This window comes from Ascaphus truei, chromosome 10, assembly GCF_040206685.1.
Source record: "Ascaphus truei isolate aAscTru1 chromosome 10, aAscTru1.hap1, whole genome shotgun sequence".
Lineage (NCBI taxonomy): Eukaryota > Metazoa > Chordata > Amphibia > Anura > Ascaphidae > Ascaphus > Ascaphus truei.
The window spans coordinates 16,894,520-16,912,315 of NC_134492.1; positions in this window are offsets into that span (position 1 = coordinate 16,894,520).

The following is a 17,796-nucleotide window of genomic DNA, read 5'->3' on the forward strand; positions in this document are numbered from 1 at the left end:
TCAGTGTTTCAACCCCAAAACTCCAGTAAGTCTATTTATCTTCTGCCTATTGTAATCCAATGTGTGTTTGCCTGTTTTTACAGAATAAATGGCACTTTATTTTACTTATTGGCTTTGCTCAGTGATATGATCCCAGTTTTAAATGTGTAATTACCTGATCCCCCGTGACACTCCCCCTTCTCATCATCTTTCCCCCTCTTACAATACATAATAAAAAATACACCCCACTCCCTATACATAATAAAACATACACCCCCTCCCCAATACATAATAATAAAAAAAGTGTGTTTGTGTGCTGAGCACGCGCATTTTAAGTGAAACTTCTTTGTTTTTTGTCACTGATTTGTATCCCCAGCTGTCTTGGTAAATCTTTTGCTAGAAAGTTTTGTAATAGTGCGCCCTATATTCCCTCTGGCAATCCCACAATTCTTACTTTGCTGCGATGCAATCTATTTTCTAAGTCATCCAGCATTGATGTAGTGATCTGTTGTTTTTTAATTAGAGTGGTTACTTGTTTCTTTCATTGTTCTACCTCCATCTCTGAATCATCTAATCTGTGTTCGTTCTTCTGAACCTTAGTGTGCAATTGGCAAATATGTTCCGTCATGCCTGTCATGGCTGTTTTCAGTCGGTTTAGGACATTTGGTTGCGGCCGTTTCGCCGCGAACAAATGACCGCCAGTGCTTCACCGTAACACCCCCACACTGGACCCTTCCACTGCCGGCCACTTCGCCACTAACGTAAGTGCCTAGACCACCTACCCTAAGCCCTCACCCTAAATCCCCCTACCCTAACCAGCAGAACCCTTAAATTAACCTTGTACCCTAAACAGTAATAAAACTTACCTTAGATGCGGGTCGGCGGTGGGGAATCCAGCATCGGAGGGTCCGTCTGCGGCCTGAACACCGGCTGTGATTTGGTCGTGGCGAAGCAAAAGACATTGCTGCAAAAGTCATTCAAAAGACATTGCTGCGGGTAATGTATGAGAGATGGTGGTTTGTGCTTGTGTGTTACAATTTCTATTGTTATTTAAAGATGAGCAAAGTATGTGTGATGTTTGCAACTTAATATCGCGCGTGTGCAGTGACTATTGTGCCATCGGGAGAGATGATCATGAGTCCAGGGAAAAACTGAATTGCTGCTTGCACAATGTAAAATTCCAACTGCAATAAACACAAAATAGTACGTTATTATTGGTTCACAAAACACCTCGACAAACCCCAACATATCAGAATTCCTCTCTGTAATGCCATATGCTTCATATAACAATCAGCTATAATGGAGCAGAGTGACCGCACTTGCTCCGGGCTATGTCGTTTACTTCCCCTGGCTCCTCCCTTTCCCGCCCACAGCCGCGGCCAATCAGCTGGAAGGGAGGCCTGCCCCCTGCTTGTTGCCTAGGCGGCTAGAAGGGCTGCTGGATAAAGATGGTTCATCCACCAGAAAGGGATGTCCTATACGTGGCTCGGCCCTGTGCTGTTGAAAGCAGGGTGCAAACTACATACAACAAAATATACATTGACATATAAAGGTAGGAGCGGTAAGAGTGATCCTTCTACCTTCTTGAAACGGAATAGTAGAGAGTGTTTGCATGAAAACGTCCGAACTGAGGGGTTAATACAAAGTTAAGACAAGTTTCTAGCTCCCTTCCATGTGTTTACACCCCTTACCTGCTTTTGTCTTCAGTTTGCATGAGTGCATTTGTATGGGTTATTTGCTACGTGCATGGAACACACATGCAAATAAGTTTGTGTGATGTACAGGTAGTCCTCGCTATCCAACGTTTCACTTTACAATGAATGGCATATCCAACGTTTTACAATGCAACCCTATGGGCTGTTATCCGACGCCTGAATGCGTTATCCAACGCTCACTGCCACTGATTAACATGGGACTCACTTTACAACGGTTTCATTATCCAACGCTACCGTACTTCCAGAACGGATTCCGTTGGATAACCGAGGACTGCCTGTAACTATATATCGTATGAAGGCTGAATAACTCTAAGGATGAGTGAATCGTTTCTAGATAGAGGGTGGTCTTTCCATAATGGCAGAACATACATCTAAAGAAGATGTAAACATTTTGCTCATAACTAAACACAATCAGTTCCTGACAAGGACATTTGGTACCTTTGCTGCTCACGGAATAATTTCCTATACAATTTGTAATGTTTCTTGTGTTTAGCCGGCAGCACTTTAATTTTAATAATAATAACTATATCATATAGCCTCTTTCTCCCAATGAAACTCAAAGCGCTTCACAATTACAGTACAGCGCGCAGTACGCAGCACATAGGAATTTTTTCAGACAATGGGGGTCATGCACTAAGCTCCGATAAGTTGTTTTTAGAACGCAAAGTACTCTTAGAACGTGATGTTGCGCTGAACACGATTCACTAAGCCACGCAAAGAGGCACTTTGCGTTCTAAAAGTGACTTTTTTCTGGACTCATGCTCGTTCGTTACACTGTTTGCGTGAAATTCTGCCCTTAAGCGGGATGCACTAAGCTACGCAACCTAAGCGTACGCGAAAGTTGCGTTCAAGAAAACACGTCAACTCAAGGTAGCCGCAAAAAAAGCTGGACTTAGAAAAATGTCTTGCTTTACATTTTTGCATGCGCAAAACCCATACAACAGGCCGGCGGGTGTCCCCGACTGACTCCGCGGGGGTCCCCGAGGGAGGCTGGGGGTCGTGCAGGTGTCCCCGGCTGACCCCGCGGCGTCCCGGCTCACCAAGCAAGGGTCCCCGTGGGAGTGTGGGGGTCCCCGCAGCCGTCCCAGGGTCCCCGCAGGCCTGCGGTACCAATGTTGAGCCTCCAAAAATAATAAACAATATTTATAACTAGAAAAACAGGACAAGGAGTCCAATATTGGTGCAACAGAGGAAATCCAGAGATATAGCAAATCTCATAACATTAGGAACATCGGATTCATAATTTCAAAGCTTGTGTACAACTCCTTCAGAGCACTTGACAATATTGTCATCTCATTTAAAGTTCATAAGCACGTGACTGCCAATCTTATGCCAATGGCTTAAATCTTAGAGTGGGATTTATAGAGTAATGGGGGGACACAAAACCAAAGGCTAGGGATCCCCTTTTCCCCAACCACACTCAGATAAAGTCACAGAACAATAAGGGTATTGCAATAACACAGAACATAGAACAAAGGGCTTTGCCCGAAACGCGTCAGAGTGGGTGGTTGCGGTGTTTTTTCTATGGTGTCTCCCCCGCTATTTTGATTATTAAAGGAGTTTTTTAACCTATGGTATGCTGGTTCCTGCTGTTTTGTCTCTGGGTTGTGCTCCATTTTCCTCCCTAGAGGGTTTTTTTTTCTAATATTTATAACTAAATACACCCCCCTAACACATACAATACAGTAATGGGCAAAATTACTATTATCCACATATGGATAATAATGCATTTGCCCATTTTAAATACATATAAATTACAATAAATACAGTAAATACATATTACACTTACCTTTTACAGGCACCCACGATGAAGGCCGTCTTCATCCTCATCTTCATCCTGCCCATGTCCCTCCAGTGCTGCAAACCATACACAAGAATAAAAATAGCCCCTAACCCCTTAATCATCTTAGCAGTCATTAACCGCTACAGTCATTAAGGGGTTAACCCACCCTCACCCAACACTCGGGAGGCCTAAATACCCTCCCCCACTACCCATCCCGTGAGGCCTAACCACCCTCACCCACTAACACAGGCGGGAGGCCTACCCACATACCCTTGGGAACAATACCCCCTTTCCCCACCCCCAGTACCCACAAGAAAACAATACACAGCCCCACAATAAACATCATTATATTTATTCAATACATAATCCACCCCCTGTGCCCACCCATAAATACATGATTTATTATTTTACATACAAGGTTAATTCCCCAGGCCCACGGGAGTCCCCAGTGGGCCTGACGGGTCACCTCACAAACCTCACAGTAGCCCAGCACCATGTTTAAAACAGGGTCTGGAGGCCTATGGGTGGTCCCCGCCAGGCGCCATGGTCCACCTGGTGGTCTCCGTGGGTCACCGTGGGCCACAATGGGGTCCCCACGGGTAGGCCCGCGGCTGTCTGGGAGGCCCCGGGTCAGACCCACAGGTGTCTGAGGGGCCTGGGGTGGTTCCCACGGGGGTCTGGGGGCCCTCGGGTGGTCCCTATGGGTCCGCGGTGCCCCCACAGATGTCGCGTCGCGTATGGGACGCTATAAAGATGGCGGAGACACTGGCACCGATGCCCCATACCTTGCCCTGTAACTCGGGAAGCAGGGTGTCTCTGAGGCAGAAATCAATGCGGTTCAGCTCAGGGGACACCCTGCTGCGGCACACTATTATTAAAATGTACATTAATGCAGCTTCATTACCATTGCAGATAGCCGCTACAGTGAAGAATTATTGTTTATTGATATGTGTGTTTTGACTGTAGTGTAGATGTGTAGGGGGTCTCCTGAGCTGAACCGCATTGGTTTCAGCCTCGGGGGCCCCCTACTTCAGGAGATACAGGCCCCGTTATGGGGTGCCGGTATCCCCTGCAGAATGTAAACATCCCGGTCACGTGACGCGGGAGCTTGAAAGTGCAGGGGATACCGGCACACCATAACGGGGCCTGTATCTCGTGAAGTAGGGGGCCCCCGGACCTGAAACCAATGCGGTTCAGCTCAGGAGACCCCCTGCTCATGAACACTATTAATAAAATGTATTTAGTGTACGATCGCCTGTAACAGCCTTGCATGTAGATACAGAATCTCCATGCAAATGTTACAAGCGACTTTTTCTGTATCTGCTAGCGTACGTGAAGGTTAAGAACGCTAGCAGGGGGAAAAAAAGCAACACGTACGCTGTGGCTGTTTTCAGCACTTACGTTGAAAAATGGGCTCAAGGCCTTAGTGAATCGCGTCTCTGGCCTCACTTTTTAACGGACGTGCTTTTTTCTTTCATCCGGATGCAAAAGCATTGAGCTTAGTGCATAGCCCCCACAGTCCCTGCCCCATAGAACTTACAATCTATGACTTTGGTACCTAAGGCACAGGGAGAGAAAGTGACTTGTCCAAGGTCACAAGCAGCTGATACGGGGATTTAAACCAGCCTAACCTAATTCACACTCCGTGTCATTGTCAGTGTCTTTACTCACTGAGCCACTCCTCACTTACCTGGTTAATACTTAATACACTTCATTAAAGACTACAAATCAGAATAAACATGTCTTTCAGTTTGCTTTCCTGCAGTCCTTAATTTACCAAAGAAAATGTGTATTACGTTTCAATCTTCTCTGCCTTATTAAATTGATTATAATCTCATATTTGACACTGGAATTGTTTTCCGAATTCATAAGCATTTAATGTAGAGTGTAGAGGAACTCACTGTCATGCTATAATGTTTTCGCCATACTTGTAAATGAATGTTAATTTGAATTCATCATGATTGTCCATGCAGTGTACTGCCCTTTCTGGTTGCATCTGACAAAAGTTGAATATTCATGTTAGTTCTGGAGTGCAGGAACAAAGAAGCAAATATAATAACATAAATTGTATCAATACTTTATTGAAGATGGTAAATACTGGTGAGAGGGAAGATTATTGCACACTTTTACTACCACTATTCCAAATTGTATTCAAGGAACATAAAATATGGTCTGGCTACACAGGTACCTTAACTCAGGGGTGCACAAACTGGGGGTGCAGGACTTTCTGCAGAGGCCCCATGCTTTTCCCCGAGGCATTTAAATTAAATCCTGGGGATCGCGTGAGGCCTCTGCAACTGAACGTACCCAGGTTCAGCCGGCTTCAAATGACACATTGACATGTGGCATCATGTCACATGACCCTGCTGACGCCGACAGGCAGGTAAGGGGGGCGCGAGCACCGGGGGAGTGGATGAGGGTGGGGGGGGGCGGCATCAGAAGTTTGTGCACCCCTGCCTTAACGAAGATGTGGTAACCATTAGGCCGTGATTATAGTAGGGGCGACGGCGCATGTGATTTTGCACGGTGTGCGAACAAACTGCAGCACCTGCGGCTAGAGTGCGCGCAAGCGCGGGCGCGATACAGAGCAGCTTTTTCAAACGCCAAATTATTTTATTTTTTTTGCATCACGGCCACGGCATGTGACCAGTACAGCTAATAAGGGGCGAACCAGCCCGGTGACATGTCTGCCACGCTTCCGCCACGGCTCCCTATCGCCTCCCCTATCGCTCCATCGCAGAGCACCCATCACTTGGGCGACAGGTGTGCGTGACGCCATGCGCTCCGTCACGCGCTCACGCCCCTACTGTAATCGTGGCCTTAGGCAAGTGATTTGTAGCCATGACCTCTAATACATCATCTTTTCATGATAAACACACAGTTTTCTATTCATGTTTAAACAAAATGAATGTATTGTCTTTGCCGATATGTTGCTCTTCCTAAAGTCTGGTCATTGGATATCATCATAAAACCAGAGATGGGAGAAGGAGTAGGGAGTGTGATACCTTGTATTGGACCAACAAATATTTGCCCAACAAGTAAAGGTGGGCAAATATATCAAAAGAGAGACATGTTTTAGTAGAGTCCTTCGTGCTATTTATATCCCCTCAAACCCACCTTGAAATAACTTGTGGAGAGCGACCTGTGCATACCTGGGAGATATGCTAATGAGATATGCTAATGAGATATGCAAAGTATTTTTAAAATCACTCAAACCCCATGTCTCCTGAAAGATTTCCATGAGGCCTAACCTGCCAATCGCTCTCCTAAGGTACCTTGCAAGCGAGGGGGTACTGTCCGGCCCAACAGGATCAGAACCCACTACCTCTGCTATATCAGGGTAGCAGCTCTAGCAGTGTGATAAACCAGCTGCTGAATAGCTCCACTGTTGCTCACACCTGTAGTTAATCATGCTCATGTACAGTATTCCCCTGGCTTCCTTCCTACACTTTGCATATCCTTTAAGCATATCTTTCAGGTATCTCAGGTGTGCTCCTTTTTGAGCACGTGGCACATTGAACTCTCTCTCTCTAAACCCATATTTTAGGGTCTGGAGGTTCTGTGTGAATTGAATGTGGAAACATTCGCAGACTAATTTAATATAGAAATTTGTGGGCAAATCTTATGACATTGACAAACTTATGTGCAAATAGTGGTGGTTGGCATTTCAACAAAGGTAGACGAACGTGCACTTTTTTAGACAGACGAGCAGATATTCGCAGCTGATAGGAACTCGTAAATTCGAATGTCGGTGAAAAATTTGCCCGTCCCTAGTTACGTGGTTGTATGTTAAAGAACTCTGAGGTTCAAAAGCTTGTATGTAAAATATCAACTATTTGTTGGTCCAATATTAGGTATCATACTGTACGTCCACGCTACTCCTTCTTCCTCCTGTGTTATTTTAACACATCATAAAACCACAATAACAATTGGAATTGTACACTGCTCATTGGGCTTCTAACGTAAACACATGAAGAACTTGAGGCCTCTATACCTAGTTTTGCAAATTGCTTTCTTAGTGCAAAATTACTGCATCTGCATGTCAAATTCAACGTCAATTGTGCTCGTGTGCACCTATGTATTAAGCTCAAATTTCTCCATCTTCACCAGCTTTGTCCAAAAGGATTTTCTCCATTGGTTTTGTGCCCATAGAAATGGACGGCACAAAGCATACAGATGTAAATGGTATGTACTAATAAATCATTTCTGTGCACAGCAAAATGAAATAAAAGTGCATCAAAAACGTCCGCCAAATTTAATAGTTTTATCACAGAATTAAGTTGCTATGTATCAACCCAACGTTGTATTTAAGCAGCACAGATGTTTCATTATATAGGTTAAAAAAATATATATTTTTTTGAAGGTATGGCTGTTATAAATAATATTACACTAGCAACTGATGTTTACTAATACAACATTTAAAAGAATACACAATCCTTTTTTTGAATTGAAATTGAATTATTCAGCTATTCAACATGAGGGATACCGCAAAAATAATTTCAAACAACAAATTATGCGCCATGAGTATGAAGTATTCATACGTGGTACTCACATTTGCTGAATGTTTATTACTGTACTTTTAGCACTGAAAATTTGACGCACAAAAATATTTCAAATAAAATCTTAGTAAATAGGGTGACAGAAAGTGTGAAACAACGGGACAGAGAAGCAGAAGACCAAGAGCTGGCGAGAGGCCAATAGGGAGGTAAAATAAATTGGGGATTAACAAGCATGGACATGACATTCAGAGATCATGCAAAGGGGAAAACAGACTGGGAATAAGGAATTGAAGAAGTGAGAAGGAGAGATCAAGGCAACAGGTGAGAAAAAGGAGATTGCCTTTATACAAAGGAAATTTCCCTTATACAAAAGAGATCGCTCTACATTTAAAGTAGCAATCTATGGCGTTTTTCTTTTTTTTAAATACAGGATTGATGCAAGAGGTCTCCGGAGCTGAACCCGTACATTTCAGCTCCGGGGACCCCCTGCTTCTAGAAATACTGACCTCGGAAGGGGGTGCTGGTATCTCCTGCAGTTTAAAGGTCCCTCGTCACATGGGCCAATAGGAAGCCGCACCAGGTGACATCGCAGACTCCTATTGGCCCGCAGAGGCCGGAAGCTTTGAAGATCAGCCATAATACAGTATGAACTCTGAGTGGCTACCGGCACACCCTATTGAGGTAAGTACCTCCGGAAGCTGAAATTAAGGGGGTTCACCTACGGAGACCCCCTGCTTCAATCCTGTATACGAAAAGGGAAAAAGAAATTAATAAAAAAAAAAACCCCTGTGGATTGCTGCTATAAAGTATGGAAATCTCAGTGAGTTCAGATGGGGGCCTTTTCACGTAGCTTCGATAAGTTACTTAATGCTTGCATGTGTAGCTATTCAGAAAGCCATGATCACATGTTCAAATCGCCTGTAAATGGCTTTTTCACAAGCGTTTTCACTCTTCCAAAACCAAACCGAGCAGGTCAAAAAAAGCTGAAACACGCTTTTCTTTTTTCCAATAACTGCTATTCGAGTAGCTCCTACTATAGGGTGTGGAGATAGGACGTGTGATTTGCATCAGAGTATTATTTCTTTTTACTACATAGGATTGAAGCCGAGGTTCTCCGGAGCTGATCCGCATTAATATCGGCTCTCGGGACCCCCTGATTCCCAAAATACAGGCTCCGTATGGGGTGCCGGTATCTCCTGCAAGTTTAAATGTCCCGGTCACGTGGGACGTGACGCAGGACATTTAAACTTTACAGGAGATACCCAATACGGAGGCCTGTACCTCGGAAAGCAGGGGGTCTCCGGACCTGAAAGTAATGCGGTACAGGTCCGGGAACCCCCTGCTTCAATCCTTTGCTATTAAAATTTAAATAAATGCAGCGCGATCGCCTGTACGTGCTGTGCAGGGAGATGCCGTTTCGCTCTGCTCTCTCCCTAATCTCTTCCAGGCCAATGGAGGAAAATCGCACGTTACGGGCATTTCGCTTGTAAAGCAACTAGTAACTCGTGCAATATGTCACTATTTTTTAACAAACGGTATTTAAAATGCCATCTGCCTTACTGATAACATTTTCATACTGTACCTTCTTATCCCCCTGTACCTTATGATTTCACATTCCCTTCCTCATAGATTGTAAGCTCCTTTGGGGACGTTCTTACCTACTGTAACAATGTATGTTTATGTCTGTTACTTATTGCTGTCTCGCCCTCCACCCCTATTGTACTGCGCTATGGAATATGTTGGCGTGTTATAAATAAATGATAATAATAATACAACATTATCTGTCACGACCCCGGCATTTCTGTCTTTCTCCCCACCTCGGCGAATGCCTTATTTTGGAGTCTGTAGAGAAGATTAGAGGCGCTGTGAAAATTGACACATAAAAAACAGAAAACTACTGTTAACTTGAACACATTTTACTGAACGTATTTTTGTTCAGCTTTTGTTAGGCATCAGACAGGTAATGGAAGATATTTTACTCCATCCATTAAACAAATTGATTTTTTTTAACTTGTTTGTAGAAAACAAAAACGCGGCTTATTCACAAGGATAGAATTTATTATATTTGTCAGATTTTAACAGTGAATAAATAAACGTGTCCGTGCCTAACCTTCGGCTAATGTCAATTGTCTGTTAGCTATCTGTAAAACAATTTTTGCACTGCACCAAGGCTACAGGGTTAAGGCTTATCTGATTTTATTTCTTTACCCGGTTAAACAAAAAGTATGAGAAATTCACTGCATCATAACGTAGTACTAAAAGCATTTAAAGACTTTGAAATTGTTATCTGAAGGCTACAAATGATTTATTGAAAAATAAAAACCCACCTCAGCAGAAGCAAGCTTCCTTAGATATCTTATATATTATTTCATAAAACCAGATGGCATGTTTTCAATTTCTTTATGGAACGGTGGGAACAGGCTCAGCATACTGAATATTTGTAGTGCTGCGGCCTCCACAGAATAAATCCAGCTAAACCCAACAGAGTGCAGAAGGAGTCATTTTATTTAGTTAAACATGAATGGCTTAAAATATACAGCATTTATTCTCTGTTAGTAACAATCTACGAGCTTGAGTTACCTACGCAAGTGACAGTAACAATCCTTAGAAGCGGTAGTTTGTGATTTTAGGAACTGGCGTTACTAAATAAATAACTAAAGATCACTATAAAAATATAGTATACTCCAGTATATATATTTTTTAAAACACCTAACGACTTCCAGAGTAATATTTATTTAGGAATAGTGGCATCCGTAAATGCAAGATAATAACTGTCCAATAAGCTAACTGCTTGTTTGGTATGATATTCAGGGCATAATGAATATATTATGCAGAGAATACAATTTGTGATTTTAAATAATATAATTCAAGAACATTTTGCAACAAAATCAAAAAAGGCACAATTTTTTTTAATTTTTATTATTGCATGTTTTCTTAATGTTTTTTTGTTGCCGTGCTTGGTAACTAATAACACTAAGTATGGTGTCCAGGATCCACGGGTGCACGCGCAGGGCTCCCACACCTCCAGCTGGGTACAAGCTCGCAACACTGTTGCCAGCACCTGCATACGTGCCACTATGTGCTCCTATACATTAGTGTTAGAATGATGGTTTAAGAGCGCATTTGGGGTTCGTTATTCACCATTGCTGATACTTACAGGCATCATCACTTACACAGTGTTTGGATCTGCAGTGCGATCAGCTGACTGCGGGCTATCTGACACCTCTGCATGTCCTCTGGTTCAACTACATAGCACCGATCTGCTGACAGGCATGGGAGCGTATCGGCAGGTTACTTTAGGGCATTACACAGGTTGTTTACCTGCTGACACACCTTAGTCCCAGAGGACTCAGTCCTTTACAGCAGGGGTAACTAGAGGTTCTATTATTTACCCCACGGCATGCTACTAATGTCTGTCTGCCTACCTGCCTTTAACAATAAGAGGACTGTGTCCCTTGTGCTTACAGCCATTTACTTGGGGGCATTATTGGCTACATTGCTTAGCTTTTAGCTATTTTACCGTCCACAAACATCTAGGTTGTCAGTACACCTACCAGACAGCACTGATTGTTAGTCTGCCTGTTATCCGGAGCCAGCATCTCCAGTACCCTTAACAGTCAACACCTGTACTGTGCATCGGTACATCTATACAGTTGTTAATTACATCTTTTACACAGTTCTCACACTGGTCCTTCTTGTACCTGGCTATACCTAGCGTTAACACTAGATCACGAGGTGCATATTACTAGGTCAATACAAGGTAGACCAGGCAAGGGTCCTGTATAGGAAATTTCTATTATTTACAGGGACCGGTTCAGCATGAATTACTAACCACTTGGATCTTGCTCTTTATTTAAGGGCAGTGGTTATTGATTTCCACTTTGCTTTCTTATGGACAACCATATCCATTTTGTTGCAGGTGATAGGATCTAAAGTATCCTATCACGTATTCTGGATCCTGGACACCATACTTAGGCCTCGTCCAGGGTGGCGCTGAGTGGGCGGGCACGCTCACGCTGGCCGCGATGAAACACATTGCTGCAATGTGTGTGGCCAGCGTGAGCGAGCGCCTGAGCATGCTCGGTGCTTAGCTGCTTGCCGGAGCAAGCAAATTTGAATCTGCCACTCGCTCGCGTGTCACGAGAGTGGTTCGCCCAATGAGGGCGAACCAGCTCTGTGATGTCTTGGCCACGCCCCGACACGCCCCCCCCCCACCACGCGCACCTAGCCAGCCCAAATCGCCCGGCCGAGTAGCAGCGCATGACATCATCGCGCATGAGCGCCAGCGCGCTCTCTCCCTGCCTGCCCGCAGCCCTAGTGTTTTTACAACAGGATCATCACTGTGTTTAATCATCGTTTTAACCACCTTTATTTGAATTGGATATTAATAGTTATTAGTTTTATATCATTCACTAATCAACCAGGTGATGTGAGAGTGCCCATACTAGGTTACATTTTATTATTGTTTATCTGTTCATTCAGCTACCTAGGGAGGACCACCATCACACATGACATAGTTAGCTGTTGCAGGGGTTACCCTTCCAGCATCCATTAACTAATAACACCAAAGTTTTATCCTTTTTTTTCCAAGTGATTCAAAATGAACTGAATGCGTGCCATTTTTTTATCCTTGAATTATTGGTAAGATGGGTTACCATAACAACTTTGCTTTATTTACACACACATACCACTGCCACCATTTTGATGTCCTATTCAGTAACTTCACACCATTCGTAGCAAAGTCCATGCTACTCTTTCACTATAAAGTACACATTCTATATATAACACCATATTGTATTTGTCCGTACCATTTTTTAGTGAATTGCTTCATTCAATACAATAGGGCCAATGCACTAAGCGATCATAAGCTACTTATCACCCGAAATGCCTACTCCGATTCTGTAAGCTTCGATAAGTGGGCGATAAAAGATAAATCGCCAAGTGAGCAGCAATAAGCCGTTTATCGGCAGGTTCTGAAACTCGTGCAATTCTAGTAGCCTCGATTAGGTTATGGAGGCTTACCGCGGTTCTAGAATGGCGAGTTTCTCACAAAATCCAGGAAAAGGTGGTGAGAACCTGCTGATAAGTGGTGGGTCTTAGGAAAAAAAAATGCATTTATAATGCATCGGATTGATGCCGGGGGTCTCCGGAGCTGATACCCATTAATATCAGCACCGGAGACCCCCGGCATGAATCCCATGCAATAAAAATGCATTTAAAGGCAACTTCATTACCTCAGTGTTTAACCGCTAAGGCAATGAAGGGGTTAAACCCCCCGCTACCCAACAAGGGCCAAACACCCCCTTCACCCACCCCGCTACCCACAATAAACACTAATACCCACCTCCTCTACCTCCGACATGATTGATACCAGAGGTCGTGGGGGTCCGGGGGTCCTCGAGTGGTCCCTGTGGGTGTCCGGGGGTCTGTGGTACCTATCCTGTATAAAAAAAATAAAATTTTGGCCTACATTACAACAAATACACCTCCCCCCCAACACATACAGTACAGTAATGGGCAAAATAACTATTATCCAGATATGGATGATAGCTCATTTGCCTATTATTAAATCAAACATTAGCCAGCCAGCATCAATGAAGTAAATAAACCTTTCTACTTACCCCAGTCATCATGAAGGGCGTCCTCATCCGCATACTGCAGGGCCATGTCCTCTGTTGCCAGATAGAATACAAGATAAAATACAATCTAATGGCCCCTAACCCCTTAATCACCTTAGCGGCTAATAACCCTACCCCGCTACCCATGCGGGAGACTAACCACCCACCCCGGACCCACTATACCCATCGTGTACCCATTGATTGACACAGTAATACATCATACCCATATAATATGGGCATGATAAGCCACTATAGCACTCAATGGTCATCTTAATAAAGATGCCTCAAGGCCAAAAATACACAGTAATAAAACATACACAAGCACCTAAACACCACAATTCAAAACGTAAAAGCATTAGCCAACCAATTTAATAAATAAAACCACTAGCCAATCAATCCATTCATTAATTACACTAGCCAACAAGTCAATTGATTAATAGAACCACTCGGCAACACATCAATTAAAACCAGTAGCCAACAAAATAAATCATTAAATAAAAACACTAAATAATCTGAAAATCACATTAAAACAATCCATCACATTCACAAAATATTTCAGCCAAACAATAAACCTAAAATATACAACAACAATCAAAAAGCATTTGCCAAAAAATGTATTGGCTATCACTGTATTGATCTTTACCCTAAATGGACACAGATTAATACATTAGCAGTGAATGGGCAATGAAAAACATTAAAATAAAGAAATACAATCAAAAAACCTATAAAACATTTGTTTGCATGCATTCATACCGTGACATCATCAAAGACAATCCAACGCCATCCACCTTGAAGATCCGGAACAGGCAACCATATTCTTCTTTCTTTGATCTTCTATCACCTTCTTCTTTCTTTATCTGTGATTATTTCTTTCTTTTCTTCATCTTCTTTCTTCATCTGTTAATCCAAAAACCACATGTTAGAGCCACAACACGATGTTGTCACGTCAGCTTCTTGAGGTAAAATGAGGCGTCAAGGCCTTATATAAGGCCAATCTTATTGGACGCTGTACCATGTGCCCGCCTCTTTTTTTTGGAGAAGGATGTGACGTTATCTCCAAGGGAGGTACATCACATCCTTCAAACCACATGGCTGTATCACATGTTATTACAGCCAATTGTCTGCAATCCCATTGGTTGATGTACCATGTGATAGGTTACATGAGTTTTAAAAGATGTGATGTCACTTTAAGGGATGATTTTTTTTATGAACCCTTAGTGCATAGGCTCCAATGTGTTTTTCCATTTTCCCGCTTCTGTTTGTAAGGCCAGGCCCATAGTAGGCGCGCTCGCAACCGAGCATGTGACGCACGCAGGCATGTACTTGAAGAGATCTGTGGCCAGCAGGGTCGTGCGATCGGGGGCGTGCCCTTGACATCACGTGAGCGATTCGCACTCATCGGCTGAACAACGCACGTGACCCGGCCATCGGGCCATAAAAACAAATGTATTTGTCTCGTGAAGTCTCTCAAGTGCACACGCGCACGCATTATGGCTGTGCACATTGACTTTATGCATTTTATTTCGGCGTGAGCTACTTCGCTCGTGCCGTCGCCTGTGCTATGGCTGTGGCCTAAAAGAGTCATATGCACAAGTGAAAATACTTCACTTTAAAGCAGAGGTGGGCAACTCCAGTCCTCAAGTGTCACCAACAGGCCAGGTAGTAGGGGTATCCCTGCTTCAGCACATGTGGCTCAGTCTTAGACCGAGCCACTGATTGAGCCAACAGTGCTGAAGCAGGGATATCCTTGAAACCTGACCTCTTGTGGCCCTTGAGGGCTGGAGTTGGCCATCCCTGCTTTAGAGTCCCAGAAGAGACGCACAGCCTTGGCTGGTACAGTACAGTATTTCCCCATGCATGCAACAACCACACACAAAGTTACTGTATGTAAAAAAAAGTCTAATATTTGACCTGTGTTAAAACAGCAGCAAATCATAGCATATTGTTATTTAATTCTATGCTAAATAAAGACTATGGGCAGATTATCAATTATTTTACATGAAAGCAGTCCAATCGTGTGAGAAGTACAGTCTGTCCGTGGTTTACACCAGGTCTATTGGGGGGCACAAGAATGGTCATTTAGTAGTCTCATCCGCCTAGAGTCTTTTCAGTGATGTATAAAGAATGAAAATAGTAGCTATCATGTACTGCTGCTTCGTACATGCAGTAAAGATAAAATGCTACATTACCTCAACCAGAATTAAAACGTTTTTCCTTATAGCTGCAGAATCACTCCCTAGGGTGCATTTAATCAATCAGTATGTACAGTAGGATGAACTTTAACCTTACCTCACTAAAATCCCAGTAGAGTAGTTTGACCTAAGGTCATTTCCATGGATTTCCATCCCAGTTCTTGTAATGGTAACATCAAAGATAGGATTACATATTTCAGCTCCCTCGTTGTTAAAATGTGTGCAACCTCTGCTAAGTTACATTAAAATGATGATATCGCTGTGCTACAGCTGTAGGTATTTCATGTGATGCTCCATAGAAGACAGTATCTATTATTCAGATAGCAGAAATGTTACATTGACTAAATAAAAGCTAAATAAAATGTAATGAGAGTTGAATAAAAGCTAGGGAAAGGCACTGATCATAGTGTTATACTACACAAGAACCATGCAGTGCTACTTATGGTACCAAAAACCAAACCAGGTCTTTATGCCTTCTTCATAAATCGTGTAAGGGGGGCAGAGGAGGCACCATTGGCTCAATGTCTCCCAATGCATTGGTCCATTAGGCGGCAGTCTCTCTAGTGCTGTGCGATGCACCGAAATGGGCTTGTATTTTCTATGATCATGTCTGCATCTCCATAGTAAGGGGTCTACTGTATGAATGAAGGCAAGAGTGGTGCAATACTGGGACAAAAAAATGCATCAAATGTTTTATTGATAGGAATATTTATTTTTCTTTGACACAGATGGTGGAACTGATTTGCTCCAGAAATGCACAACGTTTGCCTTGATACAAAGTTTTTTTTTTACTTCATTAAACTGCGATAGTGCTGATCGGGCACTAGCACATGGAAACTACCATTGACTTCAGTGGAAGTTTCCATGCAAGAGTGACCCTATCAGCACTATCGCAGTTTAATGAATAACCCCCATGAACTCCTATGTTTAAATCCATTCCTTTGCTTGAACTTTTACTAAAACGTCCATGCAGTGGCGGATTTCCCGACAGGCCCGGGCCTAGAGTGGCAGCATCTTTGGGGCGGCATGTGCAATCGGCACTTGCCGGCAAGGTCAAGTCGCGCCTGCGTGGCCAGCAAGCTCTGATTGCACATATACGCGGCCATCAAAGTGACATCACGTGGTGTCGCGTTGCCATGGTAACGGGACAGCGTAGCGCTGGTGGAGGAGGGCGGCACCAGGTAAGTGCCTACGGGAGGCATTTTTTTAAAGTCCGACGCTGCCTCTATGTGAGAGAGAAATATACTAACTGCATGGCTGATAAAAAAATGTACAAACAGCAAACTCATCTGAAAAAGTTAGCTGTAGTCATTAATAGTCTTCTTTTTTTGTTTTTATACTAGGCAGACTGTGTCACACTCACTATCGTCCAACCTGCCGTATATTACTAAACCACTCATTCTCAATCACGTAACTAGAAGTGGTCAGGTACTGTAGATACCACTGCTGCTTCATGTCTCAAACAGTGTTCTTTGATACTGCTCAACATCTTTGAATCAAATACAATTGATTCGTCCAACCTGCCCATGACCATTAAGACCCTGGCTTTCTATTTACCATCATAACCGCTTTGTAGTCTGTCCTTTCATTCTCATATAGAAACAAGATTTTTTTTTTTTAGAACCTAAACAAGGATTAAGTCATCTCTGGGAACTCCCTCCCCGGTTCCTCAGATACTAACATTTTTATTTCTGGTATGGAATAAAAATCAATGATTACCACCATGGTCAACCCATGGCAAGTGAAGACCCTTGTGGCCCTAATGATGATGTGGCTGACTACTAGCTCCAAAGACAGAGAACCCCAATGCTAAAGCCAACATGACAATCCATATAGTTAAATACTTATCTGTTTTTCTCTCATAAGTGAGGGTCATTCAGTTAAATTCTTTGGCCAGAGCATTTATAAGCTTGCAGACTGTGTCAAGATGTGTCCCCTTTTTCTACAAGTCCTACAACTATCTCCGCTAATGTTCTCTTTACCTCTCTTTTTGTTTATACAGGCATACCC